Source organism: Parasteatoda tepidariorum, chromosome X2 (assembly GCF_043381705.1).
Source record: "Parasteatoda tepidariorum isolate YZ-2023 chromosome X2, CAS_Ptep_4.0, whole genome shotgun sequence".
Taxonomy (NCBI): Eukaryota; Metazoa; Arthropoda; class Arachnida; order Araneae; family Theridiidae; genus Parasteatoda; species Parasteatoda tepidariorum.
The window spans coordinates 25,422,288-25,431,860 of NC_092215.1; positions in this window are offsets into that span (position 1 = coordinate 25,422,288).

Consider the following 9,573-nt stretch of genomic DNA (forward strand, 5'->3'; position numbering starts at 1 on the left):
ATATATATATATATATGAGATAAACCGGACATATATGACATATACATATGACATAATATGACATATACATATTACACAATCGATTTTTTTTAAAAACTTCATCCTTCTAATATATTTATCTGATGCAGGTCCCTTTACATTATTCATTAGCATTGCATGTTCTGAATGTTGTCACGGTTAGAGATTTGAATGGCTTTACGAGTGAAAATCGAATTAGAGACTCACCTACATCTCAACAAATCTATCATTAAACAAATATGTCCTCCCCAAACCCAGTTAGCTCAGCTCCAATTTACCAACCATGAACTTTGCGTAAAACCTTACAATAAATCACCTGACACACAACACTTACGTGCGGATATGCTAATTTCGAAGTAATTGCCACTTCACTGCAAACTCATCTCAGAAAGCGTCAATTTTCGACGTAAAATGGATGATCATTGCTGATTTTCGCACTCTTGTGTTCACATTTTGTCGTGCAAGCTTTAAAAGCTGAGTTAAAATGGGATAAAATTACTTATGTCTTCAGATAATATTCATGTTATAAAATAAATGTTATGATCATTGACTACTTTAAAGTATCTCTTTTTAAGTATAATGATAGGTTTTAGAATCAGGAGGTTTTCGTGGAAGTTTTAAAAGAAGATGTTTTAGTGTTTAGTTGCAGGAAAATTAAGAAAAGGTTTTAGAAATATATGAAGCCGTTGACACTCGTAGTATTCAGGGAAGATTTTGTTTTCATATTTTAAGTTGTATTAAATTTCTAATTTAATAAATTTCATTTGAAATAACTTTAATAGTCATAATACATAAACAGGGCAGTAATCAAGAAGAAAATTATAAAGTGACAAATGTATCAAAAGGTTATTTGAAACTTTTAAGGTTTTAATTTCGCTTAAACTATGTTGAACAGCTTTAGCTACTTGATGTATTTATTACGTTAAAACGTGTAAGTTGCTACCGCTAAGAAAATTATTCCCCAACGACCGTACAAGTTAGCAGCTATGTTTCTTGCATAAATTGTTGCAATTAATTATTTATCAATTTTTCTACTTAAAGCGTCTTACGATTGGTATTATAGCACTTATCTTACTGTAAAAACTGGTATTAAAATGATAAACGCTTTTCATTGTTGCCTAAAAAGGCTCTTTAGGAGCTAGATATTGTTTTTAAGTTTAACACGTTCACACCGGGGTGACCCATCGGTGGGTTACGCTAGATTGCCTCATCTTGGCAGCGCACAGGAGTGAAAACTGGTAACAATTAATTCCGTTTTTTAGTTCTTTTCTGGGATTAATAAAAATCCATAACTACCAATTGTTTTTAACGGATGCAATTTTTATATTGAATTGCTTCTTCGCCATGATAAGTTTCCTTACAGTGAATTGTTATTGTTGAGAATAGATTAACTCCTCCCGAATATTATCTAATGTCGAATTAGTTCTTTTACCAGTATTTTCTCTTTTCCCGTACCAGTATTTTCACTTTTCCCGGCGTGAACGTGTTAAAGTAGGCCGGGATAGCCTGGTCGGAAGTCTGGCCCATGTCCGAGAGCTCGTGGGTTCGAACCCCGCCGGCCGAAAATTCCCCGTGTAGTAAAGTGACTGATGCACGTTAAGTCTTTCGAGTCGCAAAAGTCCTCCATGTTCCCATAACAAATCAACACCTCTGGGGGTACTGAATAGGAGATCGATCGTTCTCTGATTCAGGTCAAAATTACGATCTGTGAATGAATGAATGGATGTATGAATGGGTCCGCCCTATAAACGGGTGCGACGTATGGTGTGGCAGAAGTCGAATTCTTGGCCATAGATGGTGCCACTGAAAAACAAGAAACGCACACTCTACCTTAAATTTGCTCGGTTTCTCCAAGTATGCTTGCCCTTGTGACATGTTGCATTAGAAACAACAACACCAAGTTTAAGGTATTATCTTGATTTATCCGAGCGAAGCTGGAATCTCTATATCGAAAGTTTCGCCTGCAATACATAGCATCTCATGATAGTTATCAGAGCTCTAAGATCCCTTTTAATTATTTATATTCCACAATTTTTAAAATCAATTCAATATGTTTCCAAGATCAAATTCAATTAAGAATCAACGATTTTCATTTGAAAATCTCAAGATCATCAAATAAATTGCCCGAAAAGTGCAACAGTTCTGTTGTACAACTGTTAATTAAATGACTCTTAATTCGCATGAAGAAAATTAATGACGCAATTTCGTATACAAAATTATTAAACTATGTTTAAGAAAGTTCCTTAGTTTTTTATATTTTTTAAACGGTGGAATTTGAAATTTGGTAACGATATATTAAGCAATTAAATATTTTGTCAGTCCGTAGTATTTAAAAATGAGTACTTGTGAGAACATAATTGTTCGTATTTATCAAAAATAAATTATCGACCTTAGTAATGAAATTGCTCTTATGCATAGAAGCCAGTTTCAGACGATTTTCGGATGGGCTCTTTTTAAACAAGAATTTGAATCGAAACTCATTTATCATTCACTCTTCGTTTATAACCCAGTTCTGAAGGATCATTCTTTTTCTCCATTGCTTCGAATTTATTTCGAATGATATAAGCCTCCGCCCTTACAAAAATATTTTTTCGAAGAAGGTGCTTTTTAAAATTCTCACTTTTCTCAGAATTTTGTTTGTTCAGAAATGTGGTATCTCTGAATATCGTTCAATATAAGCATGCTTTTATACATTTAAATTTAAATTTTAAATAACTACGATTAAAAGCACACTTAAATAAAAGTTAAGAATGAATATTTTAGTGAAACTTTAAATGAAATGCATAGCTGCTAATTTGAATTGGAGTCGGAAAAAAATATTCTTTAGTAATTTGATGCAAAAACTGTTTCTCAAGATCTATGAGTATTACTCTCTCACTTATAGATTGGCAATAGAGAATGTTCTGAAAAACAGATTGCATCATGGAAGTATCATTTTTTTTTCCTTTTTTANTTTTCTCCATTGCTTCGAATTTATTTCGAATGATATAAGCCTCCGCCCTTACAAAAATATTTTTTCGAAGAAGGTGCTTTTTAAAATTCTCACTTTTCTCAGAATTTTGTTTGTTCAGAAATGTGGTATCTCTGAATATCGTTCAATATAAGCATGCTTTTATACATTTAAATTCAAATTTTAAATAACTACGATTAAAAGCACAATTAAACAAAAGTTATGAATGAATATTTTAGTGAAATTTTAAATGAAATGCGTAGCTGCTAATTTGAATTGGCGCCTGAAAAAAATATTATATAGTAATTTGATGCAAAAACTTTTTCTCAAGATCTATGAGTATCTCTCTCTAACTTAAAAAATTGGCAATAGTTCCGAAAAATCTATTGCATGATAGAAGTTTCGTATTTGTTCCTTTTTTAAATCATATATCCTAAGCTGTTTCATTCATATAAACACAGTTTGTAAGCTTCTTTTAAGTCTATTGACTCAAAACGCGTTTAGTTCCAAATATTTACTTATAAATATTCTAATATGAATATTTATTTAAATTAACTGATTTTTCACTTTACCTGAACATTTATTTAATTTTTCTGATTTAAAACATCCTAATAGCTTTAAATTATACTACCCTAATATTTCTTATACTATTTTTAATAATCTAATATTCCTGATTACTTAAGAGCAATGGAAATTAAATTATAATCCAACTAATGTATTACTTATTTAGTCGATACTTCATTATGCTGATGTTAGACTATGTCTTTTCGATATGATCAAAGTCTTTTGAAAAGGATTTCTGTCGAAATTTTTTTCTCGAAAAATTAAAGAAATAAAATAAATAGATCTGCACACGTTTTGCATTCAGTCCAAATTTAAAATGGATATAATATAAAAAAAGAGCACTCGAAATTAAGAAAATGTATTTATTAGTCATAACGTTGCTTTGTAATATATATATATATATATATATATATATATACACTCCTCAAAAGTGAAATTGCAACACCAAGAAATAATGCACGTAGCGTCATGCAAATTTCAGGAGCGATAGTAGTGAGATGGACATGCAAATGATTAAAAAGAACAGACTAATAAAATCATTACAAAGCAATATATTCAATATCCAATGTGGCCACCTCGGGCAGCTATACAGGCCACAATCCGGCGAGACATGCTATCAATGACTCCATTGATGGTTGCCTGAGGTAACCTTTGCCAAGCCACATCCACTGCTGTGCGCAGATCATCGATGGTTTGCGCCATTGGTCCTCTGTTCATGCCACGTCCAATGAGATCACATAGGTGTTCTATGGGATTCAGATCTGAAGAGGCTGCCGGTCAGGGAAGGATGTCAAATCCAGTCAGGCTGTTAAGAGTTCGCCGTGCGACATGCGGCCTGGCATTGTCTTGCTGGAACACCGTGTTGGGTGCGCCCTGCAACAAGGGCAGAACAACGGGCTACACAACTTGTGTGACGTAGCGGTCCGCTGTCAAACTGCCGTGAATGTGTACCAGGGGCGTTCTGCGATCAAATATTATGCCATCCCAAACCATGATGCCCGGTGCAGGACCGTTGTGACGCTCGGCGTAATGGGCTGGTTCGTAGCGTCCTCCAGGTCGCCGCCATACCCGTCGACGGCCGTCATTTCACCACAGACAGAAACGAGATTCATCTGTGAACAATACCCGATGCCATTGGATGGTCCAGGTACGATGACGATGACACCAAGCCAGACGTCTAGCCCTGTGTAAAGCGGTCAACGGTACCCCTGTTGCTGGTACCCGTGCACGTAACTGTACTTCATGCAATCTGTTGCGTATGGTTTGGGTGGACACAGATCCACCTGCTCCTGAAGGCAACCGGCTTCGGATGGCACGTGCCGTGGAGAAAGGGTCTCGAATAGTCAACTGGCGAATACGCCGGTCTGTGCGCTCTGACGTGCACCTGTGCGCACCACTTCCTCTTCGGCGTGCACGTAGACCTTCCTGAATCCATCGTGTGACACAACGTTGGATGGTACTCACGTTGTGCCCAACACGAGTTGCTATTGCGTGCAGCGACAAACCAAGTTCATGGAGTTCGATAATACGGTCACNGATTATATATATGATTAAACTAACAATAATTAAAGTAAAAGCAAAGTAGGTCTGTCAAATTAGCAACGACTACATTTAAGTTACCGTTTTTTATTGAATTACATCCTGATTCTGATTTTGTACGAATGCTTTTCTGAATCACCGGTCACCAAGGGGTTAATGCTACTCCAACATAGTGGAACCTGACTAAATTGACCACCCTCGGAACCAAGTAAAGTGGTCACTATATAGAAGTGGTCACTGTAAGAAGACTTTTTAAGAATGACTCTTTAAATAAAACTTGTAGAAAGTAGTCACCTTACTCAGCTGCTCACTTTACCCAGGTGGTCACTTTTACAGGTTCCATATCTCCATCTTTTGTTTACCACCTCTGAGAGCACTTATTACCATTCTAGCTACAACCAAATCTTAATATGAGATTAAGACCCCTACCCCTCAACTTAGCATTCCTCGAATTTACTGTTCTTCCACGTCAGCTCTTAAGTAAATGATGGATTTATTGGAAAAGGATGCAAGCATCTCTAGGTGCCCTGTTATCAACCTCATTTCGCGTTCATTTCAAAACGCAAGTTTTGTTATTACAATCGATGTACTTCTCGGTTTAAAATTATTTTTACCTATAATAAAATGCCTTAAACTCAAATTAAATGTTCCTTTTTAATTTTATTTATCCATACCCTTCGACTACTACGGAATTTGTGAAGTTTCAGAAAAAAATTCTGTTGGAAGCAAATGCTGTGCATTAATATTTTAATAAGTTAAAATTAAAAATGATTTGCTCATCATGACTTATATTTCATTCCTTCGTTGTAGTTAGAACTGGGCGTCTGAGGCCTTACGGCCCTTTTACCATTCATCCTGAAATTGGACTAAGGAACATACATGATAAAAATAAAGTTTGGGGTAAAAAATGGAGTTCTTGAGGGAGAAAAAATGACACTTTGCCATTATTAGGTAATAACAAAATTACAAGTAATTAAAAAGTGCATGAAAAAGGTTAAAATTAAAGTACAGTGGAAAATAAACTCTAATCAAAATTTACAGTATTTTCAATTTGGGAATACATACGAAAGGGGGGCGAGTTAAAGGAATGTGAGGATGCATGTATATGTGTAAGTAAGTATGACTCTGTTAAAGTAGAGACCTGGCCGTCCTGGTAATTACAACTCGTGCCGGGTTGCTCTCTACACTTAAGTTACAGGGATTAGCTTACCTCTGATCAGACCCCGAGGGGTTTCTCTTTCACAGGGATAAGCTGAATCTGCGTGTGAATAACTCAGTGAGTGTTTGTGTTGTTAAGTTTTATTGTGAGATCAGAAATGTAGAAGTGTGCTATGGATCTAAATATTGCATCCTCTTTGAGATTTATGCAGTCTAAAATATCATTAAAATTTGCGGTTGCGTTTCGCGGCTTTAATAAAAAAGTTTCTGTTTAATTTGTTGAAATGATGGTCAAATCATCACGTATAAATAGGCTGCTATTGTTACTGTTTTTGTAAAATATATTTTATAGAGTGGTAAACAATTAAAAGTAAATCTTTCGGAATTTATGATAATTTTTCCAACCTTTAAAAAGTCTCACCACGTGAGAGTTGGAACAAAGATGTGTTATAGAAATGTGGTGCAGAAATGATGTAGAAAATAACTTTACATTTTATAACGCAAGGAATGATATATTGGAGCTTGGCAACTACTTGAAGAAATTTTTTCAAAAAGCGTAGAGAGTTGGCATGCATATAGATAATTTAAACAGATTCCTTAAAGTTAGATAAAAACAAATGTTATGCTCCAAATTCGAGAGGAACATTTATCTATTTAATAAATTTTGTCATACTTTTGTTATAACTGATAAGTATGTTTCACACAAATCTCAAGTTTTGTAGCATATGTCTATGTGTGCTGTACTTAAATTTTTAACTTATATTTCTTTCCATTCTTATTAGAATAAAAAAAAACATAAATGGATAAATAAGCACTTTGAATTTACTTTTTTTAAATTGAAATTACTTATTAATTTTCATTATTTCTTAATTGAAATTATTTATCATTTTTTTAATGAAATTATTTATTATTTTATAATTGAAGTTATTTATTATTTTTTAATTGAAATTACTTATTATATTTTAACTATTTTTTAATTTAAATTGTTATTAATTCTTAATTATTTTTAATTGAAATTATTTTTATTGAAATTATTTTTCANTTATTTTTTAACTATTTTATATTGAAATTATTTATTATCTTTAATTTAAAATATTTATTATTTTTTTAACAAATTTTAATTATTAGTTAATTACTTTTTAATTGTTAATGAATTTATTTAATTATTAATTCATTGTTTTTTAATTATTAATTAAATATGAATTTTTTTTATTTAATTACTTTTTTAATTTGTTTTTGTTGAAGATTAACACAAACAAATACAATTACTGTAAGAAAAACTGCTAGGTAAATTCCGATACACTATTTAGCCTTGAATTTTTCAATTTTCAAATTTCTACTTGAAAATATTTAAATTTACTAATCTGATTAAATTTTGCTAATAACTGTATTCAATTTCTTAGCACTTTAAATGTGTTCTTTACTGAATCTGAAACTGTAAAATTAGAAAAAAATATTTTTTACAGAAAAAATAAACTTAAAAAGCATGTATTATTTAAATTTAGTTCAACAATGTAATGAAATAATTAATATTTATAATAGTTCATACACAGGAAAACTTTCCAAAGGCTTAAAATAGATTATGAAAATACTGTTTTTTTGTAAGTTCTTATCCATTCAATTACGTAACAAATTCTTTTTAAAGCAAAGCTAATGAAGACAGAGCAGTTGAAGTAAAAGGAAAACAGTGTGTACGGTTCAACGCGAAGTGTCTGATTTAAGTAAATTATTAGACTCTTGTGGGAATTTCAGAGAGTCTTTTCTTTACTTGGATTTAAAAAAAGTAGATAGTTTTGCGGTGGAAAAAGGTTTTCCTTTCAGGAAAATACTTTTCTTTTTTTTCCTGTTGTCTTATCAATTTTTGTTTGTTTTATCACTTTCAACAGTAGTAGTTTATTTGGAGTGATCAATCCAATTGATAGATGTATTAATTTTGTCTCAAATTAATACAATGTTTTGCGATTTTAACACTTTTTTATTGAAATAAGACACAAAAATTAACTATATTTTTGAGGTTTGCTTTAAAGTAGTTTTAAGGCATTAAGGTTATTTCACGGTTTTTACTGCTCTCGAGATTTTAAGAGATCCGTATTTGTTTTTGGACAGTTCAGAGATTATTGGACATTTCTGAGAGATAAAAATGTGCTTTTATTTTATATCGTAGAAATTAATTTGAAAAAAATATGTATATTTGGTTTAAAAAAGTAAAGCAAATTTTATTTCAACTCTGACATTTTTAATAATAATGATAATACGAATAATTTAAGCAATAAAACCCATAGTAGGAAAAATAACCTATAGAAACTATAAAAAAATATACATAAATTGTTAAATCATTTAAAAAAAACAAATAGGTTACATTTGCAAAACTTAACTGGCAGACTTAGTTTAAGAATTAACCCTTCTATTGGTTTTTCCTTCATTGGTTTTCCTTTTGTCATAGGGTTACGGTTTATAAGTCAGAGCCTACATACATTGATAAAAAACCGATTATGCATTTTATATTTCATTCGTACATTCTTTCAGAACAGTAAAGTTTACACACATTACCAGCATTCTTTATGGTAACATAAATAACGGTTTATAAAATACTACAATTTATTTTAAACTTTGCTTGAAAAATTTATTAATCCAGTAAGAAGAGTCGTACATTCTAACTATTCCATAAGCTATTCTAGTGACTTTAAGAATAGCTTATCGTAATTAGTTCCTGCCTTAAAAATAAAATAAGACATAATTCTATAATTGGAAAAATTTTCTCTGAGTGAAAAAATTAATACGGAAAATGGTTATTAATTAAATATTATTTAAATGTATCTGTTATTTATAATAGATTTAAATATAATTCATATGTTTAACTACCTTTACTAGCTGATCATATATATATATATGCATATAATAATTTTGTAGATTCTGATGTACTTACAGTAAGGGCATAATTTACCTAATATCAATGTTGATCATTATAAATATTACATACATAGCATAACGTATTGTAGGTTCCTGAAATTATAACTAACACATTAATAATTAATATGCTTGCATATACAACTGTTTTGCGTTAACGGAATTTATTGCATTCTCTGGCCATCTAAAGCGAAGAATTATTTGCATGGTAAATACTTATATATTGCAATTCCTACTACTGTAACTCTAAGCATTATAATGGGACAGGTAATATGTAACATTAGTAACAATTGTAAGCACTGTTGCATCTGATAAATTGCCAATAATAAATACTGGTAAATAGTATTTCGCTGCATTATGAATAAAAATATCAAGGCTATTGTACTTATTATTTATTTGCTTAGTATTTTGCTTTTAAAATGTAGAAATGTGGTGCA